Here is a 12,482-nt window from a genome sequence, read left to right on the forward strand (position 1 = left end):
AACAACCTTGAGTAAAATGTTACAAGGACACCAGGACAGACAGACTACCTTCAGAGCCCTGGGCCAAATGCTGTAGAACACAGACGAACGGGCATCCACAGAGAAGACTTCTCAGGCAAGTATGCCATTCAATGGAAGGAGAAATTTAAAGTTCCAAGGTTCTGTCCTGAAATGCCATTAATTCTCAGTGGATTGGTCATATTTGTGAGGGACCCTGCATGGTGCTACTCAAGAGTCCTCTAACCTAAAATCTTGCCTGCACTGCCCTTGAAATCCCAAAGCTGGTCAGGGAAGCTCTCCTCAGGAGCAGGTGGCCAAAGGTAGTGGAGGGAGAGAAGGCATACCAACTCTTTGTTTAAAACCTCTAAGTGGGAGAAATGACAATAGCCAGCAAAATTTTCTGGTTACCAATCAGACCATAAGAGCCTTCCAGGACCCTGCCAGGGAAGAAGAAAGGATGTGGAAGAGAAAGCTCAGGAGCCCAAAAAGCATGCTAAGAGAGAAAGCCAAGGAGTCAGAAATCACTGGTGCAGCCCTCCTGTTTTCTAACTACTTGACCAACTAGTTACTCCATTTTCCTAAAACCAGGATTCTTCATCTATAAAATGGAGAAACTAAGTCCTAATATAACAGGCTTGTGGTAGACATTAAAGAGGATTACATGTTCACAGCTCCTGACCCACAGTAGGTATTCAATACATGCAAATACTATTATCACCAACTGCACAGTGTCTGAGAACTCAAGTCAGTTTTCCTTCCCCCCCACCCCTCACCTGAATGTTTGCCCCCAGGCTGGTGTGGCCAGGGAATTCCAAATTTTATCTGGCTACCTTCCAGTGCTGAATGTACTACCTGCACCCCATCTCCACCCTCTGTCTTTAACACCTGGCACTCTTACACCACCATGTACGTTCTTTTTCATAAATTCAGATCATATATCTCTACTTGGGCTTATCTGGAAACTTCCTCACTCTGATCTTGACCTTCTCTGGATTCAATGAAGCTTTTCAGTTTTTATGTATAATCCCTATCCTGCCTGACCTCATTGGACTTTGCTTCTGGACTCTCTGGCAAATAATTCCAAGTAGCCATCATGGACTCTGGCCTGGGCTTATCTTACCAGCTCTTCTGGTTTCCTGCTTCCTTAATAGCTAGCCTTATCAGGTCCTCAAGTTCCTAAACCAAGGCCACAGCCAACCAAGGAGCTGGCTTCCTGGTTCAGTAGCCAAAGCCCTGGGTTCAGAAAACTGGCATAGAAATGGTGCTCAGGTATAGAGAATCCGAGTACAGAGAATCCAATGGTCTCATGTCCATGTTCATTTATAGCTCATCACTGGAATGGGGCTGAGCCTCTACCTGCAACATGGCTACTAAAACCTCATAAAAAATGGTCATCGCCTCTGATCAAAGCACAAGAAAATTGCTCTTTGACAGACAAATATGAATGTGGAAGTAACTCTGAAAACTATTAATTACCTTGACCAGAGAAAGACTTTCAACAAATAATGCAGCTTATCTGAAGAACCCAGAGAATAAACATATCCCAAACCAGCTTCAGGCTGTGATTGAATTAATAAATTCAGTCAATTCAGTGAATTGATTAAAATTAAGTTATTGATTAAATAAATTCATCTTCTTGGGACCACGATAAAAAGAAACTCACTGAGTGCCCACTATTTGCCAGACATGTTCTCATGTAATCCGTACAACGCTATAACCTAGACAGTGCCATTTTTCAGGTGAGCTATGAAACTCAGATCAGATTAGAATAATTTACCCTGGCAGTCACACATCAAGTGATCAAGTCTGGATTCAAATCCATATCTGCCTCCAAGCCCAGGATCTCTGCACTCCCATTCCCCAACACTAGCCATAAACATGGAAAGCTTACCTTCTGACAGCACAGTTACCACAGAGACCTCAGGTCTCCCTGCGGCAGCCATTCCACCCTCCTCCTTCCCCACTGAACTGTTGAAATACTGGGCAGCTGGCAAGCATTGGGGTGTTTTCTCTTCTTTTTTATTATGTTAGTTACCATACAGTACATCCCTGGCTTCTGATGTAAAGTTTATTTTTTTTATTATATTATGTTAGTTACCATACAGTACATCCCTGGCTTCTGATGTAAAGTTTGATGATTCATTAGTTGCGTATAACACCCAGTGCACCACGCAATATGTGCCCTCCTTACTACCCATCACCAGTCTATACCATTCCCCCACCCCCCTCCCCCTGAAGCCCTCAGTTTGTTTCTCAGAGTCCATAGTCTCTCATGCTTCATTCCCCCTTCTGATTACCCCCCCTTTCTTTATCCCTTTCTTCCCCTACCGATCTTCCTAGTTCTTATGTTCCATAGATGAGAGAAATCATATGATAATTGTCTTTCTCTGCTTGACTTATTTCACTTAGCATTATCTCCTCCAGTGCCGTCCATGTTGCAGCAAATGTTTAGAAATCATTCTTTCTGATAGCTGAGTAATATTCCATTGTATATATGGACCACAACTTCTTAATCCAGTCATCTGTTGAAGGGCATCTCGGCTCCTTCCACGATTTGGCTATTGTGGACAATGCTGCTATGAACATTGGGGTGCATATGGCCCTTCTCTTCACTACGTCTGTATCTTTGGGGTAAACACCCAGTAGTGCAATGGCTGGGTCATAGGGTAGTTCAATTTTTAACTTTTTAAGGGACCTCCACACTGTTTTCCAGAGTGGCTGTACCAACTTGCATTCCCACCAACAATGTAGGAGGGATCCCCTTTCTCCACATCCTCTCCAACAATTGTTGTTTCTTGCCTTGTCTATCTTTGCCATTCTAACTGGCGTAAGGTGGTATCTCAGTGTGGTTTTGATTTGAATTTCCCTGATGGCTAATGATTTTGAACATTTTTTCATGTGTCTGTTAGCCATTTGTATGTCTTCATTGGAAAAGTGTCTGTTCATATCTTCTGCCCATTTTATGATTTGTTTATTTGTTTCTCGTGTATTGAGTTTGAGAAGTTCTTTGTAGATCTTGGATACCAGTCTTTTATCTGTAGCATTATTTGCAAATATATTCTCCCATTCTGTTGGGCTGCCTCTTAGTTTTTTTGACTGTTTCCTTGGCTGTGCAGAAGCTTCATCAAGATGGGGTGTTTTCTCTTCTTAAACCCCTCCCCAACCCATGCACTCCCTAACTGGAAAGAAAGTAGAGTATAGCAGAGTCACACACCCATTCCAGAGCCAGGCAGGCTGCGTTCAAATCCTAGCTCCCCCCCTCACCATCCATGTGACCCTGAGTGAGGCGTTTAGCCTTCCTGCACTTCCAGTGTCCTCGTGCGTAAAATAGCAGCAGTAATAGTAATCTATCTCACACGCTGTTGCGGAGCTCTTATGAGCACTGACACATGGTAAGGGCTCAGTAAGTTCTAGGGACTGTTACTACAAGTCAACGTTGACAACACTTCGATGAGGTCTTATTCAATTTCATTGCACAAATGACGGAACTGAGGCAGGGAACAGTTACTATCACGTCCACAGTCACATCCTCATCAGAGGCAAGGCTACGATGAGAAAGGAGGTCTCTCAGTTGCTCATTCAGGCCTTCTCCTGCTCACTGAACCGAGAGGCAGAAGAAGCAATTAAGCCATTGATGCAAGGCGTAATCTCTCCCTGCAGTTCACCCTGTCACATGAACCACGGTGAAGTCACCACAAACATCCATTTATTTATAAACCTACAACGTTAACCTCTTCACTTAAGAGCCTCTTGGAAACTGGCTGGTTAAACACATTTCAGATTCTGTCAGAGAAACAAGGTCACACTGACATCTTGTCTCCATGTGCCTTTAAAACCTGTTCAGAGCCCCCTAATCCCTCAACAAGGGACATTCCCCCACACTCGGTTCTTCCAAAGTTTCCACCGTTGGGTGTGGATATTCTCTGAAAGCTCTCTCTTTTGATTTAATTCCCGTGCTTTGAGTCATGGCAAACTGAGGGAAGTGACTGCTGCCAGAGGTTTCAGCATTTACATAAGTTCTTCATCGGCCCTCCAGTTCGTTACAGTGTGAGGTATCGATTACACTGCTGTCCAGGAGAGAGAGAGAGAGAACGGGCTGAGTCCACTGTTTTGATTTAAAGAATGCAGAGGGGCCTTGGAAAATGGGGCTCTGTGAGTGGTGGTTGAGCGTTAGAACAGGTTCCAGCTTCTCCCCTTCTAAGAGTTTAATCTTGCACCGTGTTCTTGTTTATCCATTTAGTACATATTTATTGGTTTCTTACTATGGAAACCATACTAAGTGCCAGAGATACGATAAGTAAAACAGATATGACCTCTGGTTTCATGGATCTTATGCTCTAGATGGGGTGACAGGCACTAATCTAAATGAAGAGCGGTATGAGACTTGGGGGGGGCATGTACGTGACCACATGTGGGTCAGGGAAGGCTTCCCTGGTAAATGAGTTTCTCTCACCTGTGATCTGAAGGTTTGGGAGTGGAACCTCTAGACAGAGCAGGATAGATGAAGTGAAGAGAGAGCAGGAAAGATGAAAACAGGAGATGAAGCCTGTGAATTAAGCACATCTTTATTCTAGAGCAATGGGAAGCCACTGAGAGGCTGTAGCCGCTGTACCCAAGGGCATCACCAACCGGGTTATTAGAAGATATTCTCCCTTGTATTATTTCTCTTTCATTTTATACCAACTGCGTTAACAGCTATCACTTTTCTAACCCTATACCTTCCATGCTATTTATGTTACATATATTATCTTAGTTAACCCTCACCTTAACCCCATAAGGAATGGGCTATCATTATGTGCATTTTACAGATAAGAAAAGTGAGGCTCCAAAATGGCAAAATCGTTGCCCAAAGTCACATAGATGAGATGAGACTGAAATCTAGGTCTCTCTGACTCTAGGCCCAAGATTTTGGGGTTTATTTATTTATTTATTTATTTAAAGATTTTATTTATTTATTCGACAGAGATAGAGACAGCCAGCGAGAGAGGGAACACAAGCAGGGGGAGTGGGAGAGGAAGAAGCAGGCTCATAGCAGAGGAGCCTGATGTGGGGCTCGATCCCACAACGCCGGGATCACGCCCTGAGCCGAAGGCAGACGCTTAATTGCTGTGCCACCCAGGCGCCCCTGGGGTTTTTTTTTAAGATTTTATTTATTTGACAGAGAGAGCACAAGTAGGGGGAGCAGCAAGCAGAGGGAGAAGCAGGCTCCTCACTGAGCCGGGAGCCTGATGCAGGACTTGATCCCAGGACCCTGGGATCATGACCTGAGCAGAAGGCAGACGCTTAACTGACTGAGCCACACGGGCGTCCCTCTAGGTCCAAGTTTTTAACAGCAGGGAATATTGCAAGTTCCCTGCAGGCAGGAGCTGAGTCTGAGTCTGCTTGTTTGCTAGTGCCCGGCCCACGACTAGAGCATATTCCAGGTGTGTGGAACAGCTCACTTCTCCCAGCTTCCCACCCACCCCACCCCCCCTGTCCCCCACCTAATCACAGCAGATGCTTCTGTAACGCTAACTGCGCACTGGGGACACTTGATGTGTATTAGCTCATTTTCACTTTTATCACAACCTATGAAGTAAGTACTATTATTTTCATCCTCTGCATTTCGAAGACAAGAAAAGTGAGTCACGGCAAGGTGAACAGCTTGGGCAGAGGACCCACAGTAATAAGTAGCCCAGGCAGGCTGGAGCGAACCAACTGTGACCACTAGACGCTCTTCCTCCTCCCACTCTCCAGCCATCAGGACCTCCTTGACGTTGCTTGGAAAACGTGCATTCTCCCACCCCCAGCCTTCACAGATGCTAATACCTCTCCCCATATACTCTCTCAGCCCGCAGCCTGACTTCGTTCTTCCTTGGGCTCTGTCCTGCCTACCAGCCCAGGACTCTTGGTCAGGGTCTGCTGGCCCTGCTGTTCTTGCCCCTCATCACCCTAAACTTCCTGGCACTCACCAAATAAACCGGGTAGTCAACTTCAGGTTCACCCGTCTACCTCCCACGTGGGGCAGGGCCCACACTGCTGAGTCCTGGCCACATCCACAATGCTTGGAACTTGGCAGTAGCTCTATCATGATTATGAAATAAGCAGATAAATACCTAAATTAATGAGTGAATGCTGAATAATTCCTTTCTGGACCCCACTGTGCTTGGCACATAGCGGGCCTCGTTCAGAGTTGCTGAGTGAACAACTGAGTGTATAGTCTGATTCCAGAATTTATTTTTCCCTTTGGCTTCCTCCCCTCCTTTCTCCTTGTTTGTTTAAAAATCCCAAAGATAGATGACAGAAGTACAAAGATCAAGGATGGCAGTTGATTTACAGGAGGGATAAAGAAAAGTGAGAATCTGGAATTTCTCCTCCAGCTTCAATGTGAGAAAATATATATATATATCTCCCAAGGTGTGTTCTAGATAGCACTGCTTTTGTCTGCCTGTTCGTCCCCGAAGCAGCAGGCCCAGGGGCTCTGCCCTAGCGCCGGAGGCCCTGCAAGGAGTGAGGAAGCCGGCTGAGCGGATTGTTCCTGAGCTGCGGAGACAGTGGCTGTTCTGGGCACTTCAGGAAGTACTTGCACTAAGAGGCCCTTCCAGCTATTGTTGTTCGGCCCAGCCTGCTGGGCTGGCACTGGGACAGGGTGCCCCTCCAGGCCAAAGGTCTGCCTAGGGCGCTGGGGGTGGGAAGGTGAAAGGCGGGGGTGAGTACTTGAGCCGGGAAGGGGTCTTGGGCTCTAGCTTCTCTTTTCTTCAGGAGCTGGGCGCCTCGACCTGTGTTTGTGTCTCCTCCAGCGGTGCACGCTCTGATTAGAGATAAGCCAGATGCTATGGGTGATCGGGGGGCCGGGCCAGCGAGAACTAGCTGGTGCCCAGGAAGGAGCGCGGACTTGGGAGTAGAGGCTCCAGGCCTGAATGCTGGCTCCGCCCCTCCCTGCTCCCAGGACACTTCTGAATCTCCTCTTCCTCTTCCATAGAAGAGAAAGAATCACCAGCTTGAGAGGTCATGAGGATGAGCGGAGTAAGATTGATGAACTTGTCAGGTGCACAATAGCAGTGGGAAAAGGCTGGTTTCCTTCCTTCTCCAAAGCAGCTGGACAAGGGCGGGTGGCGTGGGGCTGTGGCTGGGCAGCAGATGTCACGTCTCACTACATTCCTCCCCGTCGCAGGCTGCTGGCCTGGGCGCTGAGCCCGCTCCTGCCTGAATTCTCCTGACAGCTGCCCTGCTTCTCTGCTTGGCCTTGCCCATGGCTCCTGTTGGAACCGAAAGCCTCTGCTCTGCTCCAGTCACAAAAAAAATAAAAATAAAAATAAAATAAAATAACAGAAATGATGGAATATGTGGCTCTCATGGCCACCAGCCACGGAGAAAGTGGCCAAATTCATGCCAGGATTGCAAATCAATGCTCTCTTGTTCCCGTGAATCCTGGGTAACTCCCGTGCCACCACTCCATCCAGAGCAGCAGCTCTGCTGCCCCCTTATCTCATGACAAAGGCCACCAACCCAGCTGCTGAGGCACAAAACTGACGGGGGGTGGGGGCAGGAAAGGGTTTCCAAGTACCTAATTCCTGCAACCTGACCCTTAACTATAGTAACAGCGACACTGATTGAAGACTATGTGCCCGGCACTGTTCTAACCTCTTTATATTAACTCCTTTCATCTTCACCAAGAGATTTTGAGGTAGGTACAACTGATATTTCCATTTTACGAAAGAGGAAACTGAGTATCAGGGGGAGTGACATCAGCACTATGGCAGCGTAAGACATTCCTCCGTTCTCTCCCCCTTTTTCATAGCAAGTTAAACATCCGCTCACAAAGATGTCTCAGAGTGAGTTGTGGGAACCAGCACCACCCACCAAGGGACCCAGGAGGCCTCTTACCCACCTGTGCATTCTAAAATAGGCAGACAGACCTGTTGGGAAGAGCTATGGAAACCGTCTCAGAGAGTTCAGGGGCTGGCCCGCGGCCACAGAATTGATGTGTTGCAGGTAAGATTTAAACCCATTTCTGCAGCTGCCAAGTCTAGTGTCTTTTGCTTTCCCACCAGGCCACAGATTCCCAAACCAAACTAAACTGGCAGCCTGGACCCTTTCAGAGCAACACTGCAGAACAGAATTTCTCCCAGCAAACCTTAACTTGTAAAACCCCAAACTAAGTTTGATGAGCAAAGCAGGGGCCTGGGTGTTCTTCAAAGGAAGAGAAGGCAGGGAGCGTGATGCGGTCCGCCCTCCCACTGCCCTGGGCGAGGAGTGGGATCCTGGACCCGCCACTGTCCCCCTCTGGTCTTCAGGACCCTCACCTACCCAAGGAGCAGATGAAATTCATTGGTCTTCAGACAAGTTCCCTCCCAACGCAGGCATCCCAGGATCCCATGAAACAGCTACCATGTATTGAACATTTCCATGGTGCCAGGTACTGGGCTGAGCATTTTATACGATCAGAAAATAATCGCAGCCCATTGCCGGGCTCTGCTGTCAGTACCTTCCCTGGTCTTAGCTCATTTAATCCTCAGAACAGCCCTGAGACAGGCAGGATGATCTGCCCCCCTCCCAGGACGCTGAGCCTCAGAACAGTGATACAAACTCACCCAGACACACGCAGCCCAGCAGTGACGTTGGCGGGATTTGAACTCAACCTGTCTGCCTCCAAAACCCATGTTTCTCCCCACCAGACTACTTAAGGGCGCCTCCTGCACCTCAGCTGGGGACAGGTGACAGGAACAGCACTATTGTTTTTTGCTTATCCCACTGCCCGTCCATCTGCAGTTGCTGTTTTTCCGTTGCCATCATCAATCACGGAGTGACTTAAACAGGTCAGGGAGAGGGTCCTGCAGCTGCCCATGTGTGGCTACGGCAGTCCGCTGCCCACAGTCCTTCCTGTTGGCTCCGTGGGGACATCTGCGGAAAGCCCTTTCTTTAAAAATAAACTGATCCAGTTGGGGGAGGGGTCCCTCTTATTTATTTAGTCACAGCCCCAAGGCTAAACTGGTGGCCCGGCAGCCCCGAGTATTTTCTTTGAGCTGGAAAGCCAACTCCAAGCATGGGTGAACAGGTTGGGAAACTTGAGAACAGCACAGACGTCGGGGAAAATTCCACGTGTGGTTGCCTGCGGTGGAAGGGCTGTGTGGACCAGCATTGCTTCTCCCCAGGATAACTTGCAGGCTGCCCCCAATCTCCCCCACCAAACTAAGTAAGCAGAGAGACTCTAGGAAGTAGTCCAGGCCTGAGGGAGCTGGCTTCTCCAGGAAGAGGGAGGGGAGGGTGCAGAGGCCCAGGGGCTGTTTGTCTCAGGGCAGCAGGTCATGCTGAAGTCACTGACCTGCTCGCTGGGGGCAGATCTCTCTGGCTTGGGCACAAATCCCACTAATCCCCTGGGTTGTACTGCCCCAGCTGCCTGCGGACAGGAGCCAAGATGGGGTTCCTCCCAGTCAGAGGAAAAGTATCTGGCATGACTTCATCAGGAGAGCCACTGAGGTGCTGGTCTTGGAGGAGCCATCAGAAGCCAGCAGAGTTTGAACTGAAGAAACTTCCAATAAGAATGCCTTCCTGTGAGGGGCGCTCTGGTGGCTCAGTGGACTCTTGATTTCAGTTCAGGACATGAGCTGGGGTCTTGAGATCAAGCCCAGCCTGGAGCCCTGCATCAGAGCTCTGCACTCAGAGGGAAGTCTCCTTGGAATTCTCTCCCTTTCCGTCCCCCCTGGCTCGTATGTGCACGCACACGCCCTCTTTCTCTTAAAAAAAAAAAAAAGAAAGAAAAGAAAAAAAAGAATGCCTTCCTGTGACGTCACTTACCACCACCTAGTTCACCATGTTGTACTGTGTTTTGCTCCCTGAAAACATTTTCTAACATTTAGAGCTGTCTTTATTGTGTCACAGTTGAAATTGAAAACAAGCAAGCAGTCATCTCTGGAACAAAAGCACTTTAACAAACAGTGTGGACATGGCAAGAATTCCATTTCTTGCCCAGGGGAGGACAAGTCTTGACCCCATACTGTGTGTTTTGGCTGCGCTGGTCACCAAGTCCTTGCTCCGCAGCACGACAACGTACCTAGACAGCACTTGGTCTGCGCCGTTGGCCTTCAGTCACACTCGTGTAGTTTCATTCCTGGGCCCCAGAGAGAGAGAGAGAGCAGGTTTTGGAGTCACAAGGGTCTGATTTCAAATTCCAGCTCCACCATTTTATTTCTTCATGATCCTGAACAAGTCACCTAGGCTTCCTGGCCTTGGTTTTCCCATCTGTGAAGTGGGGCTGCTGCTATCTACCGTGAAAAATCGTCATAAGGCTGAAAAGAGATAATGTCTGTAGAAAGCATCTGGCACGTGGAAGGTCCTCTATAAATTTAATTCTTTCCCCCTTACTTCTCACACCAGGCAAAGGAAAGACAATTAATAAAATATTTTAAAAGAAAAGAAAAAAGGAAGGAAGGAAAGAAAGAAAGAGGAAGAAAAGCCTTGCAGCCTAAGCCACACTCCCTTCAAGGTTGACTGTGATTCCACCTTCATTTCCTAATCTCATTGCCTGTGCCCTATACCCCCACACTCTGGTCCCTGTGCTAAGAAAATGTCTGAAAGTCTTCTCCTCCCCTGTGCCTATCAGGACAGCTCGTAGGTGATGCAAGGAGAAGGCTTGGGGGTCTAACACTGTCAAGTCCCTCCAAATGCTTTCAGCCACACGTGCATGCCCTCGCCCCATCAGATGTCTGCCTGACTGAGGCTCTGCGATGATGCCACCACCCCCAGATGCCAGAGCAAATCTACCAACCTCCCTCTGGGGAGGACCATTTCACATTCTTTCAGAAAGAATCCCATCTATTTCTTCCCAACCCCACCCCCATCTTGAGAAAAGATTTATCACCACAAAGAACGGTGTTCTTTTAGCAAAACTGATTAAGATTTCAGGATCTGAGGTGAAGCAGCCTCAGTTTGAATCCTGGCTCTGTCCCTCACCTGTGTGACCTTGGCCAGGTAAGTTAACCACACCAGACAGAGTCCTGCCATCTATGGGATGAGGACAGTGTAGTGCATACCTCACAGGGTGACCAGGAAGACTCATTAGGATCATTTATTTAAAGTATTTAGCACGGTACTTGGAACACAGTAAATGCACAGTAGACACTTGTGTTTTTATGACCTGGCCATTAAAAATTTATAGACCATCTGCATTCCTAAAATTCCAATTTTGCAACTCTAACCAAAAAAAAAAGTGGGGAAGGGAGGACGGGAAATAATATTTAGAAAGGAAAATTTTCTAAGAATTTTTTAAGGAAAAGTGAAGCATGTAGACTGGACAGGCTTAGGCACTATACATAGCTTGTCACTCAACTCTTGTGATACTCTTTGGAGTAAACTGGAGGGGTAAGTACAGGAATAGTTTGGAACAGACTATCTGAGTCTGAACTCTGACTTGGCCGCTTAGCTGTGTGACCTGAGGTGAATGGCTTAACCTCTCTGGGCCAATTTCTCTATCCAGTAAAATGAGAATAATGATACCTATAAGGTAGTCATGAGGACTAAATGAGTTAATATATGCAAAGCAGTAAGAAGAGTGTTAAGCACATAGTAACCTTTTACTCTTGACTGCTGTAACCTTTTACAGAGCCTGCAAGAGGGGTTCAAGAAGGTTAATTAATTCACCTGAGCTCACGTGCTGGAGCAGAATTCAAATCCAAGTCAAACTGATTGCAGAGCTAGTAGAATGCTTATCCCACTACTCTTTATCATATACCTAGTACGAAAATAGGACTTTCTCTGGGCAGAAAAGATAGGGCCAAAAAAGGGGAGGCTCCGTATTAGGGAGAGTGATGGTTCATCTTCTAGCAGAAGTAACAAAGACAGAAAAAGCAATGGTTTGGAGAGAGGGGGTCAATTATATTATGACATCAGAAGCTAACTCTGCAAATAAAAAAACAGTCTTTTAGGCTGTATTGCCGCATGTGAGTACAGCCGGCATTCCAACCAGTTTGAAAAAGCCCTTGTGGGAGAGTTCCAGACACTGTTTAAATTCTGATGTGGGGAGGGGAGCCCTGGTGGCTGTGTGTTTCTGCAGAGCTGGTTTTCTTGTGCACAGACACTTCCCTGGGTCCAGCCCCTCAGGGAGACATCGTTCCAAAGCACTGAACCAAATATGCTATGCCCCTCTGCTAGGCCCAATGCCCACAGCTCTCAGAACATGAAATCCTGGTGCATGGGGCCCAGCTGGGAGGGATGGGCAGGGTGGGGCATTCAGAGAGACTCTGGGCGACTGTTGTTGGCTGTGGGATTAGCAGTGATTAATTTTTCTTTTTAGCGTTTGCTTGAGCAGTGAGCATATATATGGGCTTTGGTGATTAGAAAAGAAATGGTTGCAACAAAACAGTTAAAAAAATCACATGTGGTCATCTCTGGGTTATGGGATTACTGGTGATTTGTGTTTCTGCTTCTTTACTTTCTGTGTTTTCTGTTTTACTTCATTTTCTGCTTTGAACGTGTAATGCTTTAGGATTTAAAGAAAAAAAGAA

General features: G+C 47.3%; 1 long non-coding RNA gene across 2 annotated transcripts in view; it reads right to left on the reverse strand.

Moving 5' to 3' along the window:
- Positions 1–9,704: 9,704 nt before the first annotated feature.
- LOC117796690 overlaps positions 9,705–12,482 on the reverse strand; it is a 62,452-nt gene continuing 59,674 nt past the window's right edge. For both annotated transcript variants that reach the window (XR_004621315.1, XR_004621314.1), the window contains exon 3: positions 9,705–10,090. This is a non-coding gene — a long non-coding RNA (uncharacterized LOC117796690). The remainder of the gene's footprint in view (positions 10,091–12,482) is intronic.

Source organism: Ailuropoda melanoleuca, chromosome 16 (assembly GCF_002007445.2).
Source record: "Ailuropoda melanoleuca isolate Jingjing chromosome 16, ASM200744v2, whole genome shotgun sequence".
Taxonomy (NCBI): Eukaryota; Metazoa; Chordata; class Mammalia; order Carnivora; family Ursidae; genus Ailuropoda; species Ailuropoda melanoleuca.